The sequence below is a fragment of the Polyodon spathula genome, chromosome 8 (genome assembly GCF_017654505.1).
Source record: "Polyodon spathula isolate WHYD16114869_AA chromosome 8, ASM1765450v1, whole genome shotgun sequence".
Classification (NCBI taxonomy): Eukaryota; Metazoa; Chordata; class Actinopteri; order Acipenseriformes; family Polyodontidae; genus Polyodon; species Polyodon spathula.
The window spans coordinates 42,038,576-42,059,823 of NC_054541.1; the positions used below are offsets into that span (position 1 = coordinate 42,038,576).

At 37.5% G+C, this 21,248-nt stretch overlaps 1 protein-coding gene across 4 annotated transcripts in view; it reads right to left on the reverse strand.

The window, feature by feature from the left end:
• The window catches only part of LOC121319975 (prickle-like protein 1), a 31,438-nt gene extending 10,997 nt beyond the window's left edge, over positions 1-20,441 (reverse strand). Inside the window, exons 1-2 of one of the 4 annotated variants that reach the window (XM_041258009.1) lie at positions 20,184-20,441; positions 7,412-7,507 (exon numbers count right to left, since the gene is read on the reverse strand). The gene's annotated coding sequence lies outside the window, so the exon portion shown is untranslated. Of the gene's footprint in view, positions 1-1,487; positions 1,928-2,323; positions 2,632-7,411; positions 7,508-20,183 lie in introns of those variants that run through there. The other 3 variants (XM_041258010.1, XM_041258012.1, XM_041258011.1) reach the window with 3 other exon arrangements.
• Positions 20,442-21,248: the final 807 nt, after the last annotated feature.

The following is a 21,248-nucleotide window of genomic DNA, read 5'->3' on the forward strand; positions in this document are numbered from 1 at the left end:
GTGGTCATTAAAACAGACAAAAGGCAATCTCAATGTACCACAATGGTCTCATTCTTTCACTGCATTCTTCCACTTATTACTGCCTCAGTGACAGACCCCTGAACAAAAGGAAGAAATGCAATGTCAATGAAATAAAAAAAATAAGGGTTATTTTACATCTTGTAAAAAGTCTTATTTTCTGTGAAGGGCCTTTTTGCATTACATTCCGGTTTTTATTTATTTATTTATTTTAATCATTCCACTGGATTTTCATCGTTCTACTCAAAACACACCACATATGGGACAGTTACAGAACTGCGGTCCAATATACACATCCACTCGGGTTTCAACTCGTCACCTGTTGGCACTCAAACAACATGTTCCTTTGTGGGAAAAAAAGCACAAGCCTTCAAAACAAATCTAGAGAAAACACTTGGGAGAGAGAATTAAAAAGTCTCAAGACTAGAACTGTATAAACCAATTTCATATAATACAGCCCATATGCTGGCAAAATAACATAGCACCACCCCCACCCAACACACATACAAGTCCTATTGCAGCCACAATGTACAATGTTGGTTACATTACCAATGATAAATGAAAATAAGATTATATATTTGGCCGAATCTCCATGGACATTGCAGTGCCAGCAAACATCCTTCATTAAAATGCTATTAATTCAAAGCCAAATAACTGTTGAGACTACCCCTGGAGATTAGTCTAACCTTACATGGACCACCTGCATATGGTGGATCCATGTGCCCTGAGACAGAGAACTCTTCCAATGACAGATTTGCATTGCAAACTGGATACAAATTTGATGCCAGCTCTCATGTCAGTTCTCTAATCCGATATTGAGAAAAGCGTTAGCCGACCCCAAACGTAGCATCAATATTCAACATCAAATTAAACAAATTTCCAGACAAGCTTTGACGTGAGTTGCCAATTCAGCTGTATGCAAATGAAGGGCAACAGCTTATGAAGTAGAAAAAAATTAGACTAGACTAAACGCCAGAAATGAAATTACACTAACCATACTGTTTAAGCAATATAAATGGTAAACATTGCCAACTGTAAACCCAATCACAACTGGCTCTGCTCGATTGAGTAGTTTACAAATAAGCTGTTTATACAGTAATGGATTAGATACACTTTTATACATGCTATGTTAACTAATCGACTAAACATTTAAAAATATATTTCTAAGAATAATAATAAATAAAATAATCTAGCCTATATTATTCAAGCTCTTACTCGCCTATACAGCAGATTTACACTTTTGAACCAACAATGTCAACAAAACTATAAAATGTTTAGCCCCTTCTAAATGTGACAATGCCCTTTGTCACTCGCCTGACTTGTCATTAACAGACAGACCAGGAAATATCTAGAAAAAGACTAAATAAATAAATATAAAAATAATCACATTCAAGAACAAAAAAAATAAAAATAAAATTCCCCTAAATCTTCCCGAGCAGACAAAACCAAAAATAGAAATCAATTCCTACCTTCAAAGCAGAGTCCAGCCCCAGCTGATGTGTGCAAACTGTTTTACAGCTGAAAGTTACGACTGCAGAGTAGACTATGCTCCTGTTAACCCTTTACTTTTGCTGACTTAGCACAAGGCTACACATCCACACTGAAAGCAGCTAGTCTGGAGTGAATCTTGCACTGTTTGTTCCAAGACTGAGGCAGTTCCCAGTTCAGATAGAAGTTCTAGTATCCATATTCCATCTGTCACTATACCCACAGCCTGTACAAACACTGCACCGTGGTGAACAGCAAACCCAGATGGCTGCCAGCACTGCTGACTTCCTTCACCTCCAGCCCATGCAATGAACCCTGCCCACTCACATCCCACCCCCACCCACCTACCCACCCAAGCAGCAACAACAGAGGAAGACCCTCCCAGCACACTTCAAACACATCAGGAGACTCCAAAAACACCAGGGAATCTTAACACTTGTCACCCCAGAAATAGCTACAGCTTCCTGAGAATTGTACACCAATCGTGAGCATTAAACCATTACAATGGTACGTTCTTAACTTGACCCTTTATATGATGTTGCACAACATTGAAGACATTTATAAAAAAAACAAAAAAACCTAGGAGTAGAGTTAAGGGCTATAAATACAGTACTGATTATATTCAGTAATTGCCATAAAATGACCAGAAACTGTTAGAAAACTATAGGGTCCCATTCAAGTAGCTGACGTGTTAAAGTATAGTTAGTCTTTTACAAAGCACATCTCACTTAGTGCTTGAATCCCTTTGGTTAAAGGCAGCAAAGCACATACTGTATTAGTTAAAGTTTTAAAACCCTTGGAAGGTAACCCTTCTTACCTTATTTCTCCGAGAATGTGCTTGTCTCCCCATATGCTTCAGCTAGTTAAGTATCCAGCGTTATAAAAGAAATATTCCAAGACCAGACTAAACTTCCTTCAGGAGAAAAACATACACACACACACTTTTTTCCTCAGGTCTGAATACATGTGTGAGGAGGTTGCCTCAAAGTCATCTCCTACTTTCCCAGTTAACAATGATGTCAGCAAGTCTACGCATTGTGCCAGAATCATTTAACAAGTCGCCACTGAATTTGAAGAGATAATTAACATATGAATCCTAACAGTTCTCTGCTCCAACCAACCCCGATAAGCCAGAAATTCAAAACTCTAAAACAACTATTATTTTTTTTTTTTTTTGGCTAGACAGTACACTATCAAATCAAATGAAAAATAAAAAAAGTGTATGTATTGTGCCTTTAAAAAAAAGTCCCAGCTAGCTTAACCCTTTTTCTGGGCAACATGTTTTCTCTCCCTTCTAATGCACAAGATTATTAGGTACAAATAAAAAAATAAATGCTTGCAGTCCAAAAAAAAAAAAGGAAAAGAAGGATACGCTACAGAATTCAATCCCCTGACAGTCAATGGGTTAATATTAGTAATTCAGATTTGCTTGGCCAGTAGCCAGAGACATCTTGCACAAAAAACAAATCTCCAAAATAGGAAGGACCTTGTTGTCCCCTTTATTTCCCTGAGGAATTTGAAAAGGTGTAGCCTTTCCTGTTGCCTTGAACAACAAGCCTGCTCTGCCCATGAGCATGTTTGTGCGGGGCTTGAAAGAACAGCTAATTCCTCTGTGGAATTAGAAAGTTAGCATTAGACAACTAAGCTCCATTTCCTTTTTTTCAATTCTTAATCTATTTTGCTTCCCCTGGGAAGTCATTATCAGAGACAATTTATAAATTTACTGGACTACTGGGTCAAAAGCTAGAGTGGCCTCTTGTAATGAATGCAACTGTGTCGTCTTTTTCAGTCATACGTCCAATGTTATGCAAGTCATATAATTAACGAGAGATTTATTCAGTAGCCCCTGCCACTAGAAGACAAAAATTCACAATACTGACTCTTCAAAAAGCCCCAAAGGACGAGAATTTAACTATTTAAAATCACCCTAAGTGTATACCTATATTAAAAAACGAGGATCCTTAACCACCAGTGGAACCAGTAAAGTCAAATACCCGCCCCCCTTTTTACAATTTAGAGAACGGTTACTGTTTAGAATAGTTCTCAGTCCCTCAAGCTTTCACTTGAAAAAATAAATAAATAAATAAAACAAAAAAAAGACAGAGACAAGGGATTTTCGGATCAGTGTTATGATGTACTTAGTCAGTAAACACTTCCTAAAGGACGGAATGCTTGGGGAGATGGACTTTCTGTGGGGTGCTAAGAAAAGTCATTATCATGTGAAAGCCACTGTTACAGCCAAGGGCACAGACCCATTCACAAGAGGCCCAGGCGTGAGCCAAGCTTGGGGTCCTACAGGATTCTCTTTTGTTTCAGTTAGGAGGGAGATGGCTGCAGTTTGCAATCACATGATCTGCTGAATTATCATACAAAAAGGTACAAGACGGGTCGTATCCAACAAAGACCTTCCTCTTTATACATTTAAATAATAAAAAGAGAATCTCAATCTGTCTTGTATATTCTAAAAGATGAAACACACTGAAACTAACAACAACCACCAAAACCACATGGGAAAAACAGCAGGCTAAGGCACTATGATTACTGTATCATTTAAAAAACAGAATAGAAAGGGGACTGTGTCAGGCATTCTGAGAAGTATTTCAGTTTCCCCTGCCAAAAGGCATTAACAGCAACACATCCTGGCCCCAACAGTGACCAGACAAAAGTGCAATAAACTAATGAAAATGGCACTCAATACCCTGGAATTTAACATCAGGTCAAGCTATACAAACATTTTGCCAAGACAGAATATTAAAAAAAAAAAAGTTAACCTGCATGTTTGGCACATTGTCTGAACACATAGAAGGAAAAAAAAAGATGATTTCCCATAAAATAGTTAAGCAGATTATCAATTACTTTAACATTTAGTTGAAAAAAACAAATAGTAAAATGCACCTAACAATTAAAGGGCTGTCCACTGCTGATATTGTAGAAAGTCCAAAGTCCTTAGTTGTGTGTCTCTGTGCTGTATTTAGTCCTGGAGTATGCATCATCATTTTGGGGGCTGTACATTAAGGCAGCAATTATATTTGATATAGCATCACAACTGCAATAGAAGATACATATAACGTAAGAGAGTGAGTAAGTATGAGAGGGAGGGACTTTATTTTTTTCCCATAACCATAAAATGCCCCTGTGCCCAATTCTAATGCAGCTCACATATTGCCCTGAAGCTAAAAAAAATGAGGTAATGCAGACATTAATAAAGTTGTCAGAAAGCATTCTTATTGGTCATGGGATAAGCAAAACAATTTATACAATACTATTCTTGCCCCCCCCCCCCCCCACACTCCACCCCCCACCCCCACCCCCCACCCCCCCCCCACAGAAGATGGAAAATTCTATTAGGATTTATAAGCTGTCAAGATTTAAGTCCTATAACTGTTTACCAGAATGCATCACAAAAACTGCTGCTTTAGTCCATTGCATATGAGAAGATCAATTGCTTGGCATCTATTATTCTCCCATATATTACAATCACACAAGGCTGTGAAAGTCCACTTCCTGTTGAATAACAAGACATACAACTTAAAGCTGGGTCTCATTTCCACCTCAATAGACAGACTATTCTTCAGCCTTTAACTGAAACTGTTTACATCTGCGATGCAGTACTGTAGTTTCCTTTCCACAAGGTCAAAATACCTAAAGGGATTTCCTACAGTAGTGTTCTACGCAGCAGCACCAGAGGAAGGTTAACACTTGTCTCATTGCTCAATGATAAAAACATTGCTTGGATCTTGTCTGATTGACTTCATAATGCTTGATAAAACATTACTGCTTTCAGGTTTTCCCTGCTTTGACTTACTGTTCTATAACTGTTTAGTCATGGCTATTCTTCAGAGACACTGGTCGAATGGATTGAACATATTTATTAAATGACAGGCATTTTGAACATCGCCTGACAAGTCTGAGCTGCATCTGTAACTTGTGTTCATCCATTAATAAACATGCTCATCCAAATTGTCCAGTTCTCTATACAAAATCTGTGTTTACTGGGTGATCTGGAACATTTCTAAAATATGAACACTTCTGGAAATGGATAGAGGTACAGTATGTTCTCCGATTTGAAAGCTTAAATCACAAATATATTGCTGTCTGAGCAATAACTCCAATTTACCTTGTAAATTAACAATAAATAAATAAATAAATAAATAAATAAATAAAAAGACACATGCACCAACTACATGACCTTCCTAACTACCAGAATAATAAATAAATCTTTTGCAAGAGTTCACAACCACTTCTGACATCCCTAGCTAAACAATTTGAAGAGCACTTCACACCTGGTACTGCCCCCATTGTAAACCTCCTGGGGATGGGTCCTCATCACGAGCCAAACATGTCCTGACAACCTGTGAACCAACACCCCCTCATCAAACCAAATTCTTTTGAAAACATAATTGAAACTCCCTTTCCAACGCTTGTATGAAATATTAGAGTTGGAAAGGATGTTTGTCTAGTTGAGCAATATAATAATAATATTTTTACATAGCGCCTTTCATAGTGGACCACCATGACAAATCGCTTTACAGAGGTAGGCTGTGAACTGTGCATTATATGCAGACTCACTTACAATAGGACACTGATTTAAAATCCCATCCGCACCTCATAAATGTTTCTGAAAACTGGGCCCTTACCTGAAATATGACTTGTCAACACTCACATTTGAAAAGGTATAATTGTGTCCTGTTAAAAACCGGATACTCGTTAGTTTTTTTTATCTTGACCTGCATGCCTGCAGCAGATTCAAAGCCATCTCTGACAACAGTCTTTAGCAAAGCCATCACTGTGGGCAAAAAGTCTTTGATGAGGATGCTTTTTGATTCGACTTTTTGATTTGATTCAGGCAAAACTGTTGAAAACATTACCTGCTATAGAGCTATCCTATTAATGTGTGTTTAATTCTTTTTAAAAAGACATTAAAAAAAGTCATGATGTCTTCATTGCAGGATAACTGGATGAAACTGACACAGGAACCGTTTGTACCGACCAGCCGGACGAGGTAGTCCGTATTGAAAGAAGAGAGCTTCATACACTCTAGTTTTGCCTTAATATTTAAATCAGCTGAGAATTCAGAAAATAATATAATATCTTTATTTTTATATAGCGCCTTTCAGTGGACTAACATCACAAAGCGATTTAGAGGTAGGCTGTGAACGGTGCATTATAAGCAGGGTCACTTAAAATAGAACACTGATTTAGCATCTCATCCGCAGGATGGAGCACAAGGAGGTTAAGTGACTTGCTCAGGGCAGACAGTGAGCAAATAGTGGCAGAGGTGGGAACTGAGCCAGTGACCTTCTGGTTACAAGCCCTAGACTTTAACCACTGGACCACACTGCCTCCAAAAAACATGCAGATATTGGCCTGAAATATAAAGCTAGTCAGCACACTGCTTTAAAAAAGTGCTGGAATAGAAAAAACATGACAATTAATATGGCATTTCTAAAGGATTCCAGATTCCTTGTAAAATTATTAACAATGAGACAGCATACATATCCTGAAGAGTGCTGTGAGCTGGATGGTCTCGATTTCTTACACTCAGTGACCTTGGATTAGTTACCTTATTTTACCTCCCTGGAAATTAACGGAAAAATGGTGAGCATCACGGTTGGGCTACCATGGGTAAATAGAGAGGAAACTACTATATAAATTTAACAATGGACATGTTAGGTCATGAGAAAGAGAGAGAGAGAGACTTATAATTACACTTGGGTTACAAGGGGTTAAAACGACACTTTCACTTTAAGGCACAACAAATATCCATTATATATTTGCGTTATCTAAAAAAATGAAGCTCGTGCTTATGCATGCCATATGTTTAATGTTAGTCCAACTAAAACTATGAACTAAAGGTTTACAGAAGACTGCGATCTGAATAGAATTTGCCATTGCATGTGCTCACATTGTGCTTGTCACACCAGATAATGTTGAGCAGAATGTAATCCCTTTTAGTACGGCTCGGTCAATATTCAGTCTCCATCTCCATGTACTCCGAATGCTTTAAAAAAAAAAAAAAAAAAAAAAAAGTACAATTAGAATTTTAAACCATTTAAAAATATTTGTAAGAGACACTAAATGGTTGTGTTCTTTCATTTAAAATACTAAACAGTCACAGTATACTGTATGATTGAGCAATAATGTTGTTCTCTTAGGGCCACCAAAAACCTTAAACTTCTTAGGAGCCAATCAGCCAAGTATTGCCAACCTGTGGCACAAAGAACCCCCCCCCACACCTTCCTTTTGAAGTAATGCGATTCTCAAACTTGCCCCAACATGTTTGTTTGCAAAAGTGGTTTCAATCTAGAAGACTGCAGGAAGTTAATTGCTAAGAAGTTACAAATCACCAAAGATTTCAGATGTTTCACCATCAATTCTTTAAATACAATATTCGCTACCTGTCCTGGTCCGAGTCCTCACTGTTACGCAAAAAGTTATATCTAGATTGAAGGTCTTCTGTGTACATAACCTTTCAGATTTCATCACCAACAAGATTTGTGATGACAGGGTCAAGTGGAACCAAGTTTGTAAACCGACACCTGTGGCCATGCATACTCTGAAGAATTTAAAATCGGCGATTCCAAAACATGCTGTTCCCGAATTTCTTCATACAATTTTCATTTATCCAAGACTCCTCACTAAAAGTATGTCAGGTTACATTATACAGGCTGTATGGAATTGTTTAATATGGGGGGGGGGGGGGGGGGGGGCGCTGTAAACAAACCAATTTAAGATCTTTCTCCACTGATATTACTTTGGTAAAGTTTGTCACATGTAAGCCATTTCAAGTGCTGTAACTGGACACAATCTACTAGATTAGGGGAAGGTTTTCTTTCCTTCACTTATTTCAAGAGCAATACAGACATGGCGAGGAAACAACCTCTCAAAACTTTGCTCAAAATTTGGTTGCCAAATGCAGAATTATTATTGGAATTGGGTATAGGAAACGAGTTTGATAATGCATTATTCCAGCAACAAGGCCTGTTTAACACTACTGCCTTCATAGCCATTCACTTGAATCCATATCCAACTTACTATCAAGATTCCACTAGAATGTCTCAGATAGGTCTTCTCCAATTACATCCATGTACATGGCCAATTTTTATAGAATGCAATAGATAGATACACACTAAACAATTCAGCTTCATTGGTGTTAATTTAGTTTACAAAAGACAGTGGACAATGTTGAACTTTATTACATACAGTTAACTTTATACATACATTTTATATATATATATATATATATATATATATATATATATATATATATATATATATATATATATATATATATATATATATTATATATATATATATATATATATATATATATATATATATATATATATATATATATATATATATATATAAACTGCATTGACTAGACCTTGCAATAACAATCAGTAATAACTTGCCCCAGCTGATCCCATTTGAAGCAGCAATTGAAATTTAGCAATACTAAGATTCTATTCCTTAATTAGGGCAGTAGGCTGAATGACCTCTCATGCTTTTATCCTCCAGGACTCCAGCTGTGAGCACCAGTGTGTTAGAATAAAGGGCTGGTTTTACTATAGCTTACTGGAGTTCTAGTGCTTTAACCTCCCTCTTTATTGTGATATTGTAACTGATACATTCTACTTTAATGGAACGAAAAGGTCAGGCTTGCCATGCCCTTGTGAAAGGTGAACTTTCGAAGCATAAAATCACTTCATTTTTATAAGGGCATAACACGTCCTTGCCATTTCACAGTAATCCTACAAAACAACTGAACCTTGAACCTGTCATGTTACATTACATTCAGGGTTCACAATCCACCCTCCTCTGCCCCAAAACAACGGATGCAATTTACAATACTGGTCACAGAAGAAGCAATGTCCAGCAGAGCTAGTCACCTGTTGTGATGTATGTGACTGGTTTTAATCAAATAAGTCAAGCTGCATCTTAGGTCACAGAAAGGAGGGGGAAAGGTTTGGCCCAGGCAATAGGCTCCCTCTGTTGAGCTTCTTGAAACATTACCGTCTAGACAAAATACAGGCCACAGCCATCAGCACTATTGGAATCAGACACAGAGGGTATAGAGTCGTGCATTCAGTACTTCTGCTATGCAAAAAAAAAAAAAACCGCTTGCTTATCAGAACGCAGACTGCAGCTGGTGTGCTTCCTGCATTCATCTCACTAAAAATACCGCACCTATAATTATTGTACTAAGGTTATGTTCCATTTAAACCAAATATCAAAACAGACTAAAAACTTAACATTTCAAATAACCCACTTTTCCCACTTTCTACACTTAAACAAAATGGGATACAAAACACCTTAGAAGCAGTCTACAGTGAATTCTCATCCACACAGGTTTTTAAAAGGCAATTAAACACTTGTTTTAGTGTCAGCCTACTTTGACAAAATTGTTCACTCACTCCCATCATTCTTGCTTTCTTTACTCAATTGATAGAAGTGGCCTCAAACTGATGAGCTCATTTCCATTTGGGTCTTGGAAGGGTATTCAGTAGATGACCATGCCCAAAACCCATTAAAAAGGACTACCACCAATTTCATACCATGTACTTTTTTTTTTTTTTTTTTTTTTTTTTTTTAAATACCACACAAATTACTATAGATAATATAATTAGCAAACTACCAAATTAAATCTATTAATTAGTACACTAAATCCATAAATGAACCAGTTAACACAAATCAGTCTCAACTGGTACTCAGGTTAGCAGAGGGAGACGAATGCCAAACCCAAATCTCATTTTGCCAAAGGTCACACACACTTCAGCACCCTGCCTCTCTCCTAAACAGAAATCAAGATACAATTGTCATTTCCTAAAACAAGGAGCACAGCACATCCAAAAAAGAGAAAGAGATCTGTGGTCAGTCAAGGACTCTTACAGGCATAAGCCCTGATCGAGTTCACATATGTGGAGTAACAAGGTCACATATAGGATACCAGGACATACTGTTAGCAGTGATAGCATGCTGTTATCTGTCCAGGAATGTATGAAAACCAGAGGCAAAGCCAATAAATGATTAGCAAGAACCATGGGTGTGTGTGTGCGCCTGAATAAAAAACAGAGCTACTTTATTCTTTGTGTAATAAAATCTGTGATGCATTTCATTGTCTCAGAATACTGATTCTTCATTGTATGGCTTAGACAGTGTGTCTTTTCTGTATTTGGAGTGGATATAACTGGCAAAGTCTCAACTTTGTCTAATCTGTAGATCCATTCTAAAGATTGTTCTATTAGTTTACCATAATCAAGTCATCTGCCCTATGTTGAAATATCCCCTATATTGAATAATACTCTGGACAGGCTCAGTGCAAATATCACTCCTAGAAGAAGGTATGAGGAATTTTAATTTGCATGACTGAGTGAAATAGCCAGAGAGTTTGTCATGCTGACATTTTCATAGTGCTTTAAATTGTACCAAAACTGTAATGCAATATGGGGAGGGGGTGGATAAAATAAGGGGCGCAAACAGAATATGTATAGAGAAACAAAACATCAGATTTTTCTATTCCACAGAAATGGGGACAGCCGTCACAGCCATCAAACCCATTTTTCTAGACAAGGATTACACAACAAAGCAGAAGCTGACAATGGGTCAATATTCAGTTTAGCAGGGCTCTGTCTGAGAATATTCCCAGGCTATTTTCAGTTATAGATCAAAACATAGAGAACCCTTAAAAGCCCCTCAAATAATAACAACAATAAATCTTGACTACAGAAGAGATCAGATTCTGCAGTGATGTGGATGAATGCTACAGCCTGATTTAAACATTTAGTTAAGTGAGATAATTTACTTTCACTCAGAATTAATAGAAAACATCTGCTTAATGCCGCGGCTTGGGTCTGTAATTACTAAGAAAAAAATTAGATAGTCTACACAAAAGACAAAGTAGTTTATGGAACACACTAGGTTTTTTTTTTTTTTTTTTTTTTTTTTAATAGCTCCCAATAACTGCTATACTGTACATTATTCTTAACATTCTGCTTTGATCAGCTGTCCCTTTATTATTCCGTAACTGATTTATGAATGTATCCTATCATGGGCACTTCAAAACATACTTTGTTTAATGGCTGCAGTGACTTACTATTATTAACTTGATGAAACTGAAATAGGAAGTGTGTTGCCCTTTTCATACCTTCGATTCAAAGCCCAAGCTCCAAAGAGCTGGATAACAAAATATGCTGACTTCCTTTCCCCTGCAACAATTATTAGCAGTTTAAAAAAGGTCAACCAGAGTGTTTCGAGTGAGGTACACTGAGCTTCCTGTTGCAAGTAGCCAGATGGGATTAATACAACACACTGTTTTAGTAACCTTCCAAAACTGAATAATGAATATGCACATATCCCATTCGAACATCAAAGCTACTCTCACTCTGGGCAATTTCTGTGCTTATTTAAACTATTTACCTCGAAGGATAACTGATCAGAGATCAAATATTTAAGTTGTACAGCATTGGGGTTCAACAAGGTTGACAAAGCAATCTTACAACTACAGTTGGCTTTGCATATTTTACTGCAGGCACCTTAAACTCTGTACACTTTGTGTGCAGCTGGCTTAGAATATTATCCCCCCCCCCCCCCCCCCCCTCCAACCAGAAGACTTTGTGAGCTTTCCAAACAAGTTTCCCTCTTTGAACTTTATCTAAAAATGTTAAAGGAGGGCAAACAAATCTTCTTTTGTCAACCTACAGAGCCATTGTAGGTAGGACCTTTTAACTGAAGCACTGTCCCAGGTTGGCAACTGTCAATATTGACCCACCTGTAAGCATGCCCCTAACCTACCCACACCATTAGCCTGGAGATTTTCCTGTGAAACACATTACATAAAATAGAAACATTTAGAACCCATTTTTTATACTCCATTCAGGTTCAACTATGCTCCTTTTAAAACGACCCAATTACATTTGATAAGTCCAGACAACAAGCATGCCTGTTCATAAACCCCCCACCCCCTTCCAGTTTTTACTGGTAGGTTCATTCGCCACAGTGTTTGTAATAAACTCAGATGCGTCTAATTAAGCTCACAATACTATGGTAGAGTCGTTTCCCCATCAATAATTCAGAATTTCTTTATACCAGATATACAGTAAGCTTGCAAAAGAAAAAAACTATGTGGAGTGTTCTAGAAGACGGATCTCTGGAGAACTTAAGAATCTCTTGGGATGCCACAATGGCTTAAAAATACATCTAACCATAATATGTAAAGAAGTGATTTTTTTAAGCACATGTTTCCAATTGTGGTCTCCATTCCATTCTATTCCACTTTAAGTAACATGATTTCAGTCCCCTGTAGATAAAGTACTAGTTAAAATACAGAGCTTTCAGCACATGCATGCAAGTTCTTAAGCATTTCACTTGACCCGAGTCTAAAAGTGGATACATTCTACACCGTAAAATTTGGCATCTGGATTTCACACCAATTAGAAAAAAGTGTGTCCATTAAATTGATGGATCTCATACAACCATATTAAATCAGGACCAAACCTTTAAATTTTACTCACTAAAAAGTGTTTTTAAAATAATTGTAATACAGAAAGCAGTCATGCAAAACAGTTTAGAAGGAGATTGCTTACAGGAACTCTGGTTGTAAACCCAACAATTTCATAAGGAATTGTTTAAAAAAAAAAAAAAAAAAAAAAAACACGACACACACAACATTCATATACCAAAACACACATTTAGAGTAACAACCATGTTATTGAGAGGTAAACTTTCTTTACAAATCCAGATGTTAAAGTGCTTAAGGGAAATTCCAGCAGGACTTTCTCTAGTGGAAAATATACTGACTGCTCAAACACAGTCACTCACTTGTTTCATTATACAGTTGATTTATTTTAGATAATTAACTTTGCCGAAGTAGTCTGGCCACCTTACTGGATTTAAAAAAAAAAAAAAAAGGTGGGTCAGTGACACAAACGCAGCAATTATTTCTTAAGCAAAACTTAAATTAATGCCTTGGACCACAGTAATGCCTGCCAGTAGTTACTAAAAACAATGGTTTCATACTATGCAATTTGTGTGGGTCAGCAAAAGAAGTGCATTTCTTGTTTCTTACACAGAAACACTTTCACAGGCAAGATTCTGAGCACTGATTCAATCCTCCAGTATCTGCTGGAAATATCCCCAAGCTCTTGACTGTCGACAGATTTTCCATTAAGCTCTCCAATTGCTACCAGCTCCAGAGCAATCTGTAGAATATCTGACAGACAGTGAATCAAGTGATCTCTTTGCAATCAAGCCTAAGGCTCCTGTATGCTCTGCAGTCAGAGCAAAAAGATACACGGTTTGTGGTTACACATCTGTCAGCAGCAGTTTTATTTCTAGTAAGGTATACAGTAAGCAGGCAGGACACTTGTAAGGTGATCTGGAAACCTTTATGGTTGAAAATAGTAGGATTCTTAGATTTGGTGCTTCTCTCAAAACATGGCACATCCTTGAAAACATGAAGCATATATATTGAAGAATATAAAATACTTCTGAGAACATATCACAGCAAATAGACACTTTATTAGATGGTGTTCTTGAACCAACATGCTTTATAAGACAATAATCATATTTCCAGATGGAGAGCAAAGGGGGTGACCAAAATACTTTAAGTTTTTGACCTTGGCCCAGCTATGGGCATCTCCCAGCGGCTTAATATTGGTAGAACATGTGGTACTTTAAACTTTGTCAAACTTCCTATTTGCAAAACGTACATCACAGAGTTCCATAACCAGACGCTGCTGGTCTGCCCCACTACAGAAACAAATTGTTTATGATGGGTTGGTTCTGCATGACCCTAGGGATCATCAGATGGGTGTCTACCACCTCCTAGAGGACAGGACTGGAACAACAAAAAAAAAAAAAAAAAAATCCCAACCCTTACTATTGAAATGAATGGTGTATTCAAACTAAATACTTGTTTCCTAGTCTGCTGCGGAACAGATAAAGGCAGTCCAGACATCTGGATTGGAAAACTTAGAATAATTGGTTTAAGACTACATAATTGAATTTTTCAGAGTAGGGATCATAAACAATAACACATGGAATGCATTTATATTTAAAGCAATTAAATGAAATTGGCCCCCAAAAAAAAGAAAAAGGGGGGGGGGGGGGTTTGGGGGCGGGATTACAGTATGCTTACCGGAGCGGTCTTGTAATTAGATTGGAGCAAAAATAAAAAGCTGCCTTTGAAAAAAGGCATCCACAACTGGTGCCTTTTATTAGTGCTGCCTGCTTAATGATGTTCACATGCCTGTCATCTGAAAAGCAGAGTTTGCCCTTTCATCTAAAAACACTAGTTACTCTCAGTGTCCTTGTGTAGACTGACCTTTCCCAATCTCTCAAGTGACTGCAGTTCCTTTGCAATTATGTACCTTGGAATTTCTGATAAAACAGCCTGCCAACGTCCAAAAAAACACAAATGTTCTGTAATCAAACCAATTCAGGACATAACATTTTAAAAATCAAACTTGTCTGGCGTATATAGAACCGGTATGTAATTATCTAGGAGACAGACCTGCCCTTCTGCACTTTTGGAATATCAGGTGGCAGTAATGCGTGCCGACGCAAGTCATAGATGTTAAATCACTATGTTATAGCAGTTGAATTTGAATATAAAAATAATTTTTTTATATTACATATCTACAGAAACACATTGCATTAGCAATGCATATTTTAGTGGTATATTTACTGTAACTGTCAGGTCCCTTTTATACAAAGCCAACAATGACAGCATTGTTTTGTGTTTATTTAAGCACTGAACTTGATTAAATGTGGGTTTGCAATAGTCTACCATATACAATAGCCTAAAAAGCAAAAAAAGGTAACTTTTTGGATAAAGTTGAAATTGTGAATGTTTGCTGAAAGCGCCACCGAGTGACTTATTTTGTAGTCAACTCAGGTTGGCAAGAACACACTTCCATCTTGTTCTGCAGGAGGTATAAAAAAAACAAAAGGGGGTTGATTTGTGTCTCTTCTTGACCTTCTCCGTTTTATAAATTATACTTGAATCTACCCCCTCTGACAATGAAGACAAGCCCAGTGAAGCATCCTTGTCTGGGGGGGGGGGGGGGGGTAAGCAATATACACCAAGCTATAAATGATTATCTTAGACTGGAGCTGTGCAGCAATGTGGCCTCCACGAGCTAACTCATTTCTAAAAAAAGAAATCTCTCTAGGAGATTGAGATATTCCAGAGTTATGTCCTGTTTGACAGCATTGCCATGGCAATGCTGTATTGTGTGCAGACAGACTTACTGTAAAGGGGTAGGGGAACCTATAGGCTGCTCACGCAAAACAAGATGTCCACTTAAAATACTGTATTGTGTGTGGCTTCTGTTGCCAGGGTGGTCTGATCATTTTACCCACAAATAAGCAGAACTTTGACAAGCAATATATGGTTATTGAACTATGTGACTGTCTTGCCAGATTTGGTTCCACCTCCCCCTCTTAATAAGCCTAGCAGTCATGGTTACCAAGTGAGCTATTATTAAGCCATCAGCTCACTTTCATTGGACATAAATAATGTTAAGCATATGTAGCTAAACGGCAACCAAGAACCTAGCCACATTCTGTTGCAAAAACCCTAATAGAATGATGATTCTGCTTGAGCAAAATGCGCTTACAGTGCAGAACAGAGGGGATAATAGGATATCTATCTATCTATCTATCATGTATATATTTTAATAAAAACACATAATCCATAAAAGAAATACTCCAAGCAAATGGTCTTCTCAGATTATTTTTACTGTTTTCCATTTGTGCAAAGAGTAAATCGGGTATAAAAAGCTTTAAGACCTGCTACAATGTGTCACATTAAATAAATGCATGCTGAAAAGAATGACAGGAAATGAGCAGAGACATCTACATTTAGTCTGTGACCATTTACTTACGGAAAGCCATCATTTAAACAAGCCGCATATCATTTCTTTCCCCACTAACCTACCACAAACAGCTCTCTACAGCACACACTGTGCTTTGCTGCATGTCTATGGGAATTCTCTCTCACCACTGCTTCATGACTTACATGAATGACAATGTTATTTCAACAGTCCCAAACTGTGGAGGCTGCCTGGTCTACTTTCTGCATATTTGGCAGTATCCGAGGATGTTTCTGGATAGGTTCATACCAAAGTGTTTAGGTTATTGCTGAATTACAAAGAAATCAATATGATTAATTTAGCTAAACACAAACATTGCTTTGTGTACATTTTCAAACTGCTAAGCACTAAATCAGCACTGTGTGAAGATGAATGCACAGCAGTATTTATTGCTCAGGATATTCCAGCACTCAGCGTATAAAGAACTTCCACATGAACACGCTTGCTACCTTGCTGCCAATAGCTCATCTGGCACCAGAAAGCCATTCTGTAAACATGTCACAATGAAAGACACGCAGTTCATGCTGTGGTGCAATTTGACTGCTATCCTTTCTGAATATGGAAGATTATTCATGCTAGCCTCTCAACCACCAACCTGTGGTCTAAATTTGTAAACTTACACATGTGCCAGCTGAGGCCAAATTTTTTAAGTGTCCAATCTGCTCCCAGCTATCTTATAGAAGCAAAACTTGCTTAAACTAGTGCTTTATGGTAACGCTACAAGCAACAGACAAGCTTACTGGAAAGCAATGCCCATTGAACTAATGCAGAGTCTAGTGGTTGCTATTTCACTGAAAAAATATGAGCCACAATGTGCTACAAATAAGTAAATAAATAAAATAAAAAATAAAAAAAAGGTCTTTGAGAACCAAGATTCACAATTTGTTTGCTGTAACATGTGTTGGCTGTACCTCTGTAATTGACACATACCACCCAAGCCAAGAAACAGCTGATGTGTTATCTTTACAAGTGTAATCCTGTCAGGCTTCTTCTAGTGTAAAAATGATTATCCCTGTCACATGGGTATTAGATCATTTTACATGCATTTTCTACCTTTTACCAGCACATTCCATCCACAGACACACAAAAAAAGAGAAGGTCCTTGACTCAACTTGGAAAATGCCTTAGACACACATTACAGATACGTTATACAATATAATCAAAATAACTTCCCCTCAGACACAAACCAACACACTTGTTCAAGTCAGAGTAGACCCCACCACCACCACCCACCCTGCTATGATGGAATTCCTCTGTCGTTTATACCTGCAGCGGAGTTTAATCTTAATGGCTTATCTATTAACCCAGAGGAGACTTTTTACTTGACAATAAAATGTACACATTTGACCCAAGCTAGTCGATTACCATTGGCTTCATTATTTGGGTAAATAGTAGCCACACTGCTCTCGTAACATTTCACAAACTGCTGTGGCCAAAGTGTTCGGACACCATTATTTATCTAGAATAAGCAAACCTATAGACTGCATTTTTATTTTTATTTATTTTATTTTTTTTTGCAATTTGGAAGTCATGATAAAGACTAACAGTGTGTGTTTTTATGGGTGTGTTAGAACCACTTCAAAAGGAACTGAAGGCAACAAAAAAATTGATTTGTATCTTTATCATCATTTACTTTATCATGATAAAGTAAATGCTTTTAAAAAAGCTATCTCGTATGATAAGTCACAATTGTTCTGGGTTCAAACACATGCACACAATCTTGACATAACAGTCCTGTAGGTAGTCGTGTAGGAGCTGAGATTACTCCAGGCTCCAAATCTGTAGCTCTCACCACTAGGGGACACTACCACCTTAACTAGAGCTTTTCAAAGACGATCACTCCCACCTTCCTTTCAAAGTTCTTCATCATCGACATCATCACTACTATTTGTATTGTACTTTAAAGAGAATTTTTATGAAATTAGGAAGATGGTTTTATTTTAAAAATATTTTTCAGCAATATACACTTTGGCTGGAGTTCAGAAGGGCCCCAGTTATAAGGACAAACAAACCAACCAACCAAACTGCAGCCCTAAAATATATTTAGAAAAAAATGGTATTAACAGATTCAAAGAATGTGTATACATCATCTCTGGGGAAGGTTCACCCAATCCTAAAACAATTACTATGAAATGGTGCCAAAGTATCAGTAAAAATAACATACAATTTGTCTGCAGAGCTATGATGAGGTGCTAACTAACTTCTATCCCCACCCCCAATGGCACATTGACCCCGAAATCCTCTGTATAAACATTGCACTTGGAGCCTGAGAACTCAGCCAGAGTCTTTCCCAGCTCCCTAGCCAATGGAGTTTAAAGGTTGATGCTGGTCCCAGCAGAGTGTTATATTTTGTTTTCCTTTGCCCCCAGCTGTGGCAATAATGACAGATTTCTGTTCAAGGCCAGCCCCAGCCTTCAGACTGTAGGCATGCTGAATTAAAAACCTAATCAGACAGCCAAGATAAATGGCTGCTGTTTGCATTTACAGTCCCCTGCCGGGAGTAAATATTGTTTGAAAGAAACAGCTTGGCAAATATTGCATCACCTTTTCTTCTTTCCTATTCACCAGCATCCTTTAGCATTTGTCAGTGACTGACTAAATATATCCATCAGGTTGTCAATTTATATATATATATATATATATATATATATATATATATATATATATATATATATATATATATATAAGAAAAGGGCAGGAGAGACATAGACTATAGAGCGGAGGGAAACAAGACTGCTACCTCCCTTTGGACTGGTAAAGGGGTATACTCAAGATAATACAAGGGAGTTGCGACTAGACACTTATTAGCTGAGGAATAATGGACAGGGAAAAGCTTAAAAGGGAGCCAACCAGTTGTCACCCAAGTGACAGGCAACAACTGGCCTCATGCATCTGGAGTCTGCTGGAGTCAGAGGCACACCAAAACTTCAAGTAATCTACAACAATACTTTAAACTGCCTTTATTAAATGGCATCCCATTTTTATCTTCTTTTGATGTATTTGGAAATTAGGTCTAAATAGCTAACAATTGGGGATCAACGAGAGTCCTAGTTAATATTACTGAATTTGGAATCATTTCTTTAAAAACTGTAGTCATTTTAAAATACGGAGTAACTATACAGAAGTAGTGTAAAGGTTATTGCTCACAGACTGAAAATAACTGTTCATATTCTGTGTGATAATAACTGTTGCTATCCCCATATAAATTAATGTTAAGTAACGTCTTCCTTTGCAATGAAATGCTACGATTAACGTTTGTACAATAACTTATATAATCACACACACACACACACACTCGTTCACATGCTACAAATTTTCTTGCGAAAAACAGTTTTCTGAAGTCCCAGAAATAACAGTTTAAGTGGGGCAATAACTATGCAAGAATATTGTTTTTCTTAACTGCATTAGACTACATTACTTTTGAACAACCTTTGCTCTTTGCAAAAATCTGAATTCACCCTTGTTTAAAAGGAGCTATGCTTTAAAATCCCTGAAAGGAAAGTTTGAGTGAAATTCATATGCCCAATGGGTTATGAAGAAGAACTAGCAATGCGTCCGTTTCATAGACCACACAGATCCACAGGGTATTTCGACTTACAGACTCGGTGCAGTAAAACCTATTAAAGCTTGCTGTTAAGACACCGTGACAGCAGACACTGGGAGACGCATTCATCATACTCAAACATTTTAACTATCTAACTTAACTTTATAAACGGTAGCGACTATCTTATGTTGGGGGGGGGTTGGACAGGACGACGACGACACATTAAAACACGATAACAAAATTATTCTCAAACTTACTTCAATAGTGATTGATACAAATACGCAAAATGTCCAGCCAAATATTCCTTTTTTTTTCTACAACAGAATCACATTTGGTCTCATTAGCTTCAGTTCAGATGTCCATAAAATTGCTGCTCCGCAACACTTCCACTCGTGTCAAAGTCAGTGCAATTCAGTAAATGAATGCATTTTCAGGAGTGATTGAAGAATGGGAGTCTTGTTAGGCTTCAGCTGCAGAAGCTCTGGCATTTAAGTAAATACCTTTCTATAGTGGTGTCTCGCTCGCTAATGGGCTCACTGCTTCATGCTCACTGAAATGACATTAACATTACTCCCAGCCTATTGGCTTAAACAATCAACCCACCAATCCTCACGAGACTGAAATTCTTGGTAGTTAGGAAAACCTGGAAGTTTTCATGCAGCTGAAAGTTGGATTTGCAGCACAAAACCGAAAGTTCTTTCTAGACCGTTATGACAGGGTGAACCGCTTAAATGTGTTCTCCTTTTTACCTCCATAAAAGGGCATTCCATATAATCAGATTACATATGTGATTAACTGAACAGAAGAATGATGTTTGCTGTATGTTCAGTGATGCAGAGCAAGGGTGAAAAAAAATGTTCTTCAATTCCCTGCCTTGCAAAATGAATGTTGGCAGCAAAAAAGGAAAAACAAAAGGAAAAATTCTCACACTCCTACTCCCATTTCACCTGAGTTGATAACAGGATATTATGCAGCATATAATCAGCCTACAGTTATTCCAGCTAAATTGACAGGCACTGACCCTCGTGGCTGTCTGGTGGGTTAGAAGTGCCCACATACTAGTGGTTTGGATCCCAGCTCAGTCTTGACATGTTGTGTGCATGTGTACTGAACCAAAAAAAGTTTAGAGACACATGGGTTTATTTGCTTTAGAATAGCATAGGGTAAACCTGTCTGAGCAGATTTTTTTCAACAAAAAACACTTGTATTAGTTGTTACCCTCTCGTTAAACATATCATGATTTAAATGAAATCTCCATTATTTTTATTCAGTTGGGTGGAAACATTCATCTGCACAACCATTAGAAAAAAAACTAAACTAAA